At 49.8% G+C, this 11,441-nt stretch overlaps 1 long non-coding RNA gene across 1 annotated transcript; it reads right to left on the bottom strand.

Annotated features, from left to right (window-relative positions):
* Positions 1-256: 256 nt before the first annotated feature.
* Positions 257-8,372, bottom strand: LOC135534850 (uncharacterized). The gene is made up of 5 exons (XR_010454753.1): positions 8,345-8,372; positions 7,697-7,759; positions 4,587-4,668; positions 4,125-4,240; positions 257-313 (listed from the first exon to the last, which is right to left on the bottom strand). It is a non-coding gene; the product is annotated as an uncharacterized LOC135534850 (long non-coding RNA).
* Between the last annotated feature and the right edge of the window lie 3,069 nt (positions 8,373-11,441).

The following is an 11,441-nucleotide window of genomic DNA, read 5'->3' on the forward strand; positions in this document are numbered from 1 at the left end:
GAAGAGGACCAGGAGAAGAGGACCAGGAGAAGAGGACCAGGAGAAGAGGACCAGGAGAAGAGGACCAGGAGAAGAGGACCAGAGGGGAGGAGGAGAGGACCAGAGGAGGAGGAGAGGACCAGAGGGAGGAGGAGGAGAGGACCAGAGGAGGAGAGGACCAGAGGAGGAGAGGACCAGAGGAGGAGGAGAGGACCAGAGGAGTAGGAGAAGAGAGGAGAGAGTGGCTGGTGTTACTTACAGCTGATCTCAGTGAGTTCTCTGGTCTGGGGTGTTTGTTGATGGAACGGATGGTGTGTCTCACTACTGAAAGAGACTGAGGAGGGAGGGGAAGAAATAGGGGGAGAAAAATAAGGGAAGAGAGAGAACAAGAAAAGAAAGAGGTGGAGAAAGAGAGTAGACAGACTTTCAAAATTAGATATGTTTCAAAGTGAAGGAATAAACTACTCAGACCCCTTGACTTTCTCCACATTTTGTTACATTACAGTCTTAGTATAAAATGGATGTTTTTCCCCATCAATCGACAAACAATACCCCATAATGTCAAAGCAAAAAAAGGTTTTTAGAAATTATAACAAACTATCACACTCACATTTAAGTATTCAGACCCTTTACGCAGTACTTTGTTGAAGCACCTTTGGCAGTGATTACAGCCTCGAGTCTTCTTGGGTATGATGCTACAAGCTTGACACATCTGTATTTGGAGAGTTTCTCCCCATTCTTCTCTACAGATCCTCACATGCTCTGTCAGGTTGGATGGGGAGTGACGCTGCACAGCTATTTTCAGTTTTGGGTTCAAGTCCGGGCTCTGGCTGGGCCACTCAGGGACATTCAGAGACTTGTCCCGAAGTCACTCCTGCATCGTCTTGGCTGTGTGCTTCGGGTCGTTGTCCTGTTGGAAGGTGAACCTTCGCCCCAGTTTGAGGTCCTGAGTGCTCTGGAGCAAACTTTCATCAAGGATCTCTCTGAACTTTTCTCTGTTCATCTTTTCCTCAGTCCCGACTAGTTTCCCATTCCCTGCCACTGAAAAACATCCTCACAGCATGATGCTGCCACCACCACCATGCTTCAGGGTAGGGATGTTGCCATGTTTCCTCCATACGTGATGCTTGGCATTCAGGCCACAGAGTTTAATCTTGATTTCATCAGACCAGAGAGTCTTGTTTTTCATCGTCTGGGAGTCCTTTAGGTGTCTTTTGGCAAACACCAAGCGGGCTGTTATGAGCCTTTGACTGAGGAGTGGCTTCTATCTGGTCACTAACATAAAGGCCAGATTGGTGGAGTGCTGCAGAGATGGTTGCCCTTCTGGAAGGTTCTCCCATCTCCACAGAGGAAGTCGTGAGCTCTGTCAGAGTGACCATCTCCCTGACTAAGGCCCTTCAAACCTGATTGCTCAGTTTGGCCAGGCAGCCAGCTCCAGGAAAAGTCTTGGTGGTTCCAAACTTCTTCCATTTTAGAATGCCGGGAGGCCACTGTGTTCTTGGGGACCTTCAATGCTGCAGACATTTGTTTGGTACCCTTCCCCAGATAATGTGCGTCGACACACTCCTGTCGCTGAGCTCTACGGACAAATCTTCGACCTCATAGCTTGGTTTTTGCTCTGACATGCACTGTCAACTGTGGGACCTTATGTAGACAGGTGTGTGCTTTTCCAAATCATGTCCAATCAATTGAATTTACCACAGGTGGACTCCAAGTTGTAGAAACATCTCAAGGATGATCAATGGAAACAGGATGCACCTGAGCTCAATTTAGTCTCATAGCAAAGGGTCTGAATACTTATGTAAATAAGGTACTTCTGTTTTCAATTTTTTTATAAATTTGAAAAACAATTAGAAAAACATTGTTTTGGCTTTGTCATTATGTGGTATTGTGATATTGTATTGTGTTTATAGAGTGCTGAGCATTTTTAAAAAAAATCTATTTTAGAAACAGGCTATAACTTAACAGCTTAACTTAACGGCACAGCCAGAAGAGGACTGGCCACCCCTCAGTGCCTGGTTCCTCTCTAGGTTTCTTCTAGGTTCCTGCCTTTCTAGGGAGTTTGTCCTAGCCACCGTGCTTCTACACCTGCATTGCTTGCTGTTTGGGGTTTTAGGCTGGGTTTCTGTACAGCACTTTGAGATATCAGCTGATGTAAGAAGGGCTTTATCAATACATTTGATTGATTGATGGCCAAAATGTGGAAAACGTGAAAGGGTCTGAATACTTTCACTGTAAATACATAACACCACAAGAGGAAACAATGTCATAACGGTGAGAGAGACAGAGAACGTTATTGGAATGCACTGTATATGGGGAATAGGGAACTGTGGTTAGTTTTAGTACCAGACAGACAGACAGAGGGCTGTGGTTAGTTTTAGTACCAGACAGACAGAGGGCTGTGGTTAGTTTTAGTACCAGACAGACAGACAGAGGGCTGTGGTTAGTTTCAGAACCAGACAGACAGACAGACAGAGAGGGCTGTGGTTAGTTTCAGACAGACAGAGGGCTGTGGTTAGTTTCAGAACCAGACAGACAGACAGACAGAGAGGGCTGTGGTTAGTTTCAGACAGACAGAGGGCTGTGGTTAGTTTCAGTACCAGACAGACAGACAGACAGACAGACAGACAGACAGACAGACAGACAGACAGACAGACAGACAGACAGAGGGCTGTGGTTAGTTTCAGACAGACAGACAGACAGACGGCTGTGGTTAGTTTCAGTACCAGACAGACAGACAGACAGAGGGCTGTGGTTAGTTACAGACAGACAGACAGACAGACAGACAGACAGAGGGCTGTGGTTAGTTTCAGAACCAGACAGACAGACAGACAGACGGCTGTGGTTAGTTTTAGTCCCAGACAGACAGACAGGGCTGTGGTTAGTTTCAGACAGACAGACAGACAGGGCTGTGGTTAGTTTCAGAACCAGACAGACAGACAGACAGGGCTGTGGTTAGTTTTAGTACCAGACAGACAGACAGACAGAGGGCTGTGGTTAGTTTTAGTCCCAGACAGACAGACAGAGGGCTGTGGTTAGTTTCAGACAGACAGACAGACAGAGGGCTGTGGTTAGTTTTAGTACCAGACAGACAGACAGAGGGCTGTGGTTAGTTTTAGTACCAGACAGACAGACAGAGGGCTGTGGTTAGTTTTAGTACCAGACAGACAGACAGAGGGCTGTGGTTAGTTTTAGTACCAGACAGACAGACAGAGGGCTGTGGTTAGTTTCAGAACCAGACAGACAGACAGAGAGGGCTGTGGTTAGTTACAGAACCAGACAGACAGACAGACAGACAGACAGACAGACAGACAGACAGACAGACAGACAGAGAGGGCTGTGGTTAGTTTCAGAACCAGACAGACAGACAGAGAGGGCTGTGGTTAGTTACAGAACCAGACAGACAGACAGACAGAAGGCTGTGGTTAGTTTCAGACAGACAGACAGACAGAAGGCTGTGGTTAGTTTCAGACAGACAGACAGACAGACAGACAGACAGAGGGCTGTGGTTAGTTACAGAACCAGACAGACAGACAGACAGACAGACAGACAGACAGACAGACAGACAGACGGAGGGCTGTGGTTAGTTTTAGTCCCAGACAGACAGACAGGGCTGTGGTTAGTTTCAGACAGACAGACAGACAGAGGGCTGTGGTTAGTTTTAGTCCCAGACAGACAGACAGGGCTGTGGTTAGTTTCAGACAGACAGACAGACAGACAGAGGGCTGTGGGTAGTTTTAGTCCCAGACAGACAGACAGGGCTGTGGTTAGTTTTAGTCCCAGACAGACAGACAGGGCTGTGGTTAGTTTTAGTCCCAGACAGACAGACAGACAGAAGGCTGTGGTTAGTTACAGAACCAGACAGACAGACAGACAGAAGGCTGTGGTTAGTTTCAGACAGACAGACAGAGGGCTGTGGTTGGTTTTAGTACCAGACAGACAGACAGAGGGCTGTGGTTAGTTTTAGTCCCAGACAGACAGACAGGGCTGTGGTTAGTTTCAGACAGACAGACAGAGGGCTGTGGGTAGTTTTAGTCCCAGACAGACAGACAGGGCTGTGGTTAGTTTTAGTCCCAGACAGACAGACAGGGCTGTGGTTAGTTTTAGTCCCAGACAGACAGACAGGGCTGTGGTTAGTTATTTACCTCCAGGTCATCGTCGTCCACCTCAGAGAAGTGTTGGTGGTTGTCTGGGTTGTTCATCTTGTCCAGCAGCTCCACAGCTACTCTCTGGTCAGCCCTGTCTGATCTATAAACAAATGCTGCAACACAGACAGATGGGAGTGACAGACAGGTGGAGGGAGACAGACAGACGGGGGAGACAGACAGACTTCATTAGTGATCTCGTGACAATAACACAAGATGGCCGGCACACTAACGCTCTGAATAGCAGCTTTCAAGAACGGACAACCATTAACTAGGATCAACCTCCGACAGTCCAGAAGCACGAGAAAGAAAGAGATGGAACACTTTTCCTAGTCTTGTCAACACTAATGATCCAGAACATTTGTAATTATTAACTTGATTAACTAGAGACGGTCTAAGCTGGTTTCCCCCCGACCCCGTTCCTCAACCAGGAAGCCCTTTCGATGAGGCTGTGTTACTTACCGATAGGAGCTTCTCTGCTGTTGGTCTCTTCTTGGGGTTCTTGGTCAGAGAGACTTTCACAAAGTTATGGAAGGCTGTGGACCTGGAGGGGGGAGGGCTGTTACTGACTGCAGCAGTATAAACAGGGGGGGGGGTTACTGACTGCAGCAGTATAAACAGGGGGGGGGGGGTGTTACTGACTGCAGCAGTATAAACAAACAGGGGGCTGTTACTGACTGCAGCAGTATAAACAAACAGGGGGGCTGTTACTGACTGCAGCAGGATAAACAAACAGGGGGGGCTGTTACTGACTGCAGCAGTATAAACAAACAGGGGGGTGTTACTGACTGCAGCAGTATAGACAAACAGGGGGGGTGTTACTGACTGCAGCAGGATAAACAAACAGGGGGGGCTGTTACTGACTGCAGCAGTATAAACAAACAGGGGGGTGTTACTGACTGCAGCAGTATAAACAAACAGGGGGGTGTTACTGACTGCAGCAGTATAAACAAACAGGGGGGTGTTACTGACTGCAGCAGTATAAACAAACAGGGGGTGTTACTGACTGCAGCAGTATAAACAAACAGGGGGGGGGGTGTTACTGACTGCAGCAGTATAAACAAACAGGGGGGGCTGTTACTGACTGCAGCAGTATAAACAAACAGGGGGGGCTGTTACTGACTGCAGCAGTATAAACAAACAGGGGGGGGGGGGTGTTACTGACTGCAGCGCAGTATAAACAAACAGGGGGGGGCTGTTACTGACTGCAGCAGTATAAACAAACAGGGGGGCTGTTACTGACTGCAGCAGTATAACAGGATAAACAAACAGGGGAGGGGGTGTTACTGACTGCAGCAGTATAAACAAACAGGGGGGGGGGGGTGTTACTGACTGCAGCAGTATAAACAAACAGGGGGGGGGGTGTTACTGACTGCAGCAGTATAAACAAACAGGGGGGGGCTGTTACTGACTGCAGCAGTATAAACAAACAGGGGGGTGTTACTGACTGCAGCAGTATAAACAAACAGGGGGGGGGCTGTTACTGACTGCAGCAGTATAACAGGATAAACAAACAGGGGAGGGGGGTGTTACTGACTGCAGCAGTATAAACAAACAGGGGGGGCTGTTACTGACTGCAGCAGTATAAACAAACAGGGGGGCTGTTACTGACTGCAGCAGTATAAACAAACAGGGGGGGCTGTTACTGACTGCAGCAGTATAAACAAACAGGGGGGGCTGTTACTGACTGCAGCAGTATAAACAAACAGGGGGGCTGTTACTGACTGCAGCAGTATAAACAAACAGGGGGGGGTGTTTCTGACTGCAGCAGTATAAACAAACAGGGGGGGGGGTGTTACTGACTGCAGCAGTATAAACAAACAGGGGGGGGTGTTTCTGACTGCAGCAGTATAAACAAACAGGGGGGGGTGTTACTGACTGCAGCAGGATAAACAAACAGGGGGGGCTGTTACTGACTGCAGCAGTATAAACAAACAGGGGGGCTGTTACTGACTGCAGCAGTATAAACAAACAGGGGGGGGGGGGTGTTACTGACTGCAGCAGTATAAACAAACAGGGGGGGGTGTTACTGACTGCAGCAGTATAAACAAACAGGGGGGGGTGTTACTGACTGCAGCAGTATAAACAAACAGGGGGGGGTGTTACTGACTGCAGCAGTATAAACAAACAGGGGGGGTGTTACTGACTGCAGCAGTATAAACAAACAGGGGGGGGTGTTACTGACTGCAGCAGTATAAACAAACAGGGGGGTGTTACTGACTGCAGCAGTATAAACAAACAGGGGGGGGGCTGTTACTGACTGCAGCAGTATAAACAAACAGGGGGGCTGTTACTGACTGCAGCAGTATAAACAGGGGGTGTTACTGACTGCAGCAGTATAAACAAACAGGGGGGGGCTGTTACTGACTGCAGCAGTATAAACAAACAGAGGGGGGGTGTTACTGACTGCAGCAGTATAAACAAACGGGGGGGGGGCTGTTACTGACTGCAGCAGTATAAACAAACAGGGGGGGGTGTTACTGACTGCAGCAGTATAAACAAACAGGGGGGGGGTGTTACTGACTGCAGCAGTATAAACAAACAGGGGGGGGGGGGTGTTACTGACTGCAGCAGTATAAACAAACAGGGGGGGGGCTGTTACTGACTGCAGCAGTATAAACAAACAGGGGGGCTGTTACTGACTGCAGCAGTATAAACAAACAGGGGGGGTGTTACTGACTGCAGCAGTATAAACAAACAGGGGGGGGTGTTACTGACTGCAGCAGTATAAACAAACAGGGGGGGGGGGGGGCTGTTACTGACTGCAGCAGTATAAACAAACAGGGGGGGGCTGTTACTGACTGCAGCAGTATAAACAAACAGGGGGGGTGTTACTGACTGCAGCAGTATAAACAAACAGGGGGGGGTGTTACTGACTGCAGCAGTATAAACAAACAGGGGGGGTGTTACTGACTGCAGCAGTATAAACAAACAGGGTGTTTCTGACTGCAGCAGTATAAACAAACAGGGGGGTGTTACTGACTGCAGCAGTATAAACAAACAGGGGGGGTGTTACTGACTGCAGCAGTATAAACAAACAGGGGGGTGTTACTGACTGCAGCAGTATAAACAAACAGGGGGGGGTGTTACTGACTGCAGCAGTATAAATAAACAGGGGGGGCTGTTACTGACTGCAGCAGTATAAACAAACAGGGGGGGGCTGTTACTGACTGCAGCAGTATAAACAAACAGGGGGGGGGGGTGTTACTGACTGCAGCAGTATAAACAAACAGGGGGGGGTGTTACTGACTGCAGCAGTATAAACAAACAGGGGGGGGCTGTTACTGACTGCAGCAGTATAAACAAACAGGGGGTGTTACTGACTGCAGCAGTATAAACAAACAGGGGGGGGGGGGGGTGTTACTGACTGCAGCAGTATGACAACAGTCACCCCTCGAAGCATCGTTGCCCATGGCTCCACAAAAAGCCGCGGCCCTCGCAGAGCACAGGGGGAACCACGACTTCGAGGTCTCAGAGCGAGTGACGTCACCGATTGAAACGCTATTTGGCGCTGCACCACCACTGACTGAGCTCGCCGTTTCACATCCGTTACACTGGCACACTGTACTCACCACTTCATTTTATCTTTCAGCTTGGGAGGCTGAAAGCTGCTCTTTGACATGAGAAACAAGGCCCTGGAAAACAACACGTCAAATCATGTTATATAACATTCTCTTACTTCGCCGCCAGTGTTCGGAGACTTTTCAGACAGTGTCCTGGGGTGAGTTTCCGAAACCTTCCTAGCATTAAGCTCGTCTTAAGGGCCAATGGTAGACATCAGAGATCTCAGGGCTACAACATTTTTAGGAAACTCACACCCCATGGTCGTTTTTAATTGCATCAGATCAGAGAACGGCTTAGTGACGAAAGATCAGAGGGAACATTATCAGAATACAAAAGCAGGAATTGGATAAAATCCGGGACAGATGCTGATTATTAGATGGGTGAGGTGGGGCAGATACAGCGGTTGATTGGTGGATGATATGTATATGGAAGTGGAGGGCAGTGACTCATTGGCTGACGAGGAAGAACTTAATGTAACAGACGTAAAGAGACGTCTGAGGGGAGTTTCCTCTTCCTGTTTCAGGGGGAAAATATTGTATCCCTGAAAACAGGCACATCCGCTTTCTGCCAACACCTTCAAGGCTGATGAGGAAGTGGATGGCAGAGTTGGCTCCCGATTGGCTGATAAATGAGGAAGTGGAAAAAAAGAACAGTACCTCATTGGGTGCAGGTCAAACATAGGGGCTGCAGCTCGGCCAGTTCTATGGAGGTGATGCCCACGGCCCAGATGTCACACAGCTGGTTGTAACCCCCGTTCTTCTCTACTGCTGCTACCTCTGGGGCCATCCTGCACAGATAACACACATATGACACATCTCAATCTGCTGCCCCCTGTGGGGTAGTTAAATTATCACACTGCTGCCCCCTGTGGGGTAGTTAAATTATCAAACTACTGCTCCCTGTGGGGTAGTTAGATTCACACTACTGCCCCCTGTGGGGTAGTTAAATTATCACACTACTGCCCCCTGTGGGGTAGTTAAATTATCACACTACTGCCCCCTGTGGGGTAGTTAAATTATTACACTGCTGCCCCCTGTGGGGTAGTTAAATTATTACACTGCTGCCCCCTGTGGGGTAGTTAAATGCCCCCTGGGGGTAGTTAAATTATCACACTACTGCCCCCTGTGGGGTAGTTAAATTATTACACTACTGCCCCCTGTGGGGTAGTTAAATTATTACACTGCTGCCCCCTGTGGGGTAGTTAAATTATTACAATGCTGCCCCCTGTGGGGTAGTTAAATTATTACACTGCTGCCCCCTGTGGGGTAGTTAAATTATTACAATGCTGCCCCCTGTGGGGTAGTTAAATTATTACACTGCTGCCCCCTGTGGGTGGGGAGGAGGGGATGGAGAGAAAGGAGGTGTCCCGAATGGCACCCTATAAAAGTCGTTCACTATAATGGGAACAGGGAGCCATTTGGACGAACAGCCTCAGAGAAAGACTCACCAGTAAGGAGTCCACGACAGAGGGCTGTCTCAGAGAAAGACTCACCAGTAAGGAGTCCCCGACAGAGGACTGTCTCAGAGAAAGACTCACCAGCAAGGAGTCCCTACAGAGGACTGTCTCAGAGAAAGACTCACCAGTAAGGAGTCCCGACAGAGGACTGTCTCGGAGAAAGACTCAGCAGTAAGGAGTCCCGACAGAGGACTGTCTCGGAAAAACTCACCAGCAAGGAGTCCCGACAGAGGACTGTCTCAGAGAAAAGACTCACCAGTAAGGAGTCCCGACAGGACTGTCTCAGAGAAAGACTCACCAGTAAGGAGTCCGATGAAGGACTTCCTCTTGGCAATGGTGGCTATTTTGGCTGCAGCTCCAAAATCAGCTGGAACAACAAGTGACATGTCCTTTCAGATTATATAAACACATACACACAGCTGAGGGTCATGAGATCGACCTTTGCGGGTCTTCAAGCATGGATGAATAGCTCACCTAGTTTCACATCCCCGTTGTCTGTTAAGAGGATATTAGCACCCTGACGAAAAGAGACCAAAAACAACAAACCGTTAAAGTCTCTCAGCAGCAGAGCAAAGATCCTATCCTCCTTGAATTACTGATCAAACAAGATAGTGATTTTGTGGAAAGAGGACATGTGTGGTGTTATTGCATCTTTGACTGGTTGTGATAAAGTGATTGTAATTGCGTAGCTAGCAGGTATTGTATTTTCACTGTGGGGCCACTGTGAGAGAGTTGTTATTGTGGTGACGGGGTTGGCTTTTACTGACAGCTGTGTCTGGATGCATTCTGCAGCGAGAGAAAGAGGAGAGAGAGAGTAGGAGAGAGAGCAGAGGCACGAGTGAGCACAAAGAGAGAGTAGAAGTGAGGGCAAGAGCACAGAGAGAAAGAGAGAGCACAGAGCGAGAGAGGAGGAGAGAGAGAGCACAGAGCGAGAGAGGAGGAGAGAGAGAGCACAGAGCGAGAGAGGAGGAGAGAGAGAGCACAGAGCGAGAGAGGAGGAGAGAGAGAGCACAGAGCGAGAGAGGAGGAGAGAGAGAGCACAGAGCGAGAGAGGAGAGAGAGAGAGAGCACAGAGCGAGAGAGGAGGAGAGAGAGAGAGCACAGAGCGAGAGAGGAGGAGAGAGAGAGAGCACAGAGCGAGAGAGGAGGAGAGAGAGAGAGCACAGAGCGAGAGGAGGAGGAGAGAGAGAGAGCACAGAGCGAGAGAGGAGGAGAGAGAGAGAGCACAGAGCGAGAGAGGAGGAGAGAGAGAGAGAGCACAGAGCGAGAGAGGAGGAGAGAGAGAGAGCACAGAGCGAGAGAGGAGGAGAGAGAGAGCACAGAGCGAGAGAGGAGGGAGAGAGAGAGCACAGAGCGAGAGAGGAGGAGAGAGAGAGCACAGAGCGAGAGAGGAGGAGAGAGAGAGAGCACAGAGCGAGAGAGGAGGAGAGAGAGAGAGCACAGAGCGAGAGAGGAGGAGAGAGAGAGAGCACAGAGCGAGAGAGGAGGAGAGAGAGAGAGCACAGAGCGAGAGAGGAGGAGAGAGAGAGAGCACAGAGCGAGAGAGGAGGAGAGAGAGAGAGCACAGAGCGAGAGAGGAGGAGAGAGAGAGAGCACAGAGCGAGAGAGGAGGAGAGAGAGAGCACAGAGCGAGAGAGGAGGAGAGAGAGAGCACAGAGCGAGAGAGGAGGAGAGAGAGAGCACAGAGCGAGAGAGGAGGAGAGAGAAGCACAGAGCGAGAGAGGAGGAGAGAGAAGAGCACAGAGCGAGAGAGGAGGAGAGAGAGAGAGAGCACAGAGCGAGAGAGGAGGAGAGAGAGAGAGCACAGAGCGAGAGAGGAGGAGGAGAGAGAGAGCACAGAGCGAGAGAGGAGGAGAGAGAGAGAGCACAGAGCGAGAGAGGAGGAGAGAGAGAGAGCACAGAGCGAGAGAGAGAGAGAGAGAGAGAGAGCACAGAGCGAGAGAGGAGGAGAGAGAGAGAGCACAGAGCGAGAGAGGAGGAGAGAGAGAGAGCACAGAGCGAGAGAGGGAAGGAGAGAGAGAGCACAGAGCGAGAGAGGAGGAGAGAGAGAGCACAGAGCGAGAGAGGAGGAGAGAGCACAGAGCGTGAGAGGAGGAGAGAGCACAGAGCGAGAGAGGAGAGAGAGAGCACAGGAGCGAGAGAGGAGGAGAGAGCACAGAGCGTGAGAGGAGGAGAGAGCACAGAGCGAGAGAGGAGGAGAGAGCACAGAGCGTGAGGAGGAGGAGAGAGCACAGAGCGAGAGAGGAGGAGAGAGCACAGAGCGAGAGAGGAGGAGAGAGCACAGAGCGTGAGAGGAG

Source organism: Oncorhynchus masou, unplaced genomic scaffold (genome assembly GCF_036934945.1).
Source record: "Oncorhynchus masou masou isolate Uvic2021 unplaced genomic scaffold, UVic_Omas_1.1 unplaced_scaffold_4013, whole genome shotgun sequence".
Lineage (NCBI taxonomy): Eukaryota > Metazoa > Chordata > Actinopteri > Salmoniformes > Salmonidae > Oncorhynchus > Oncorhynchus masou.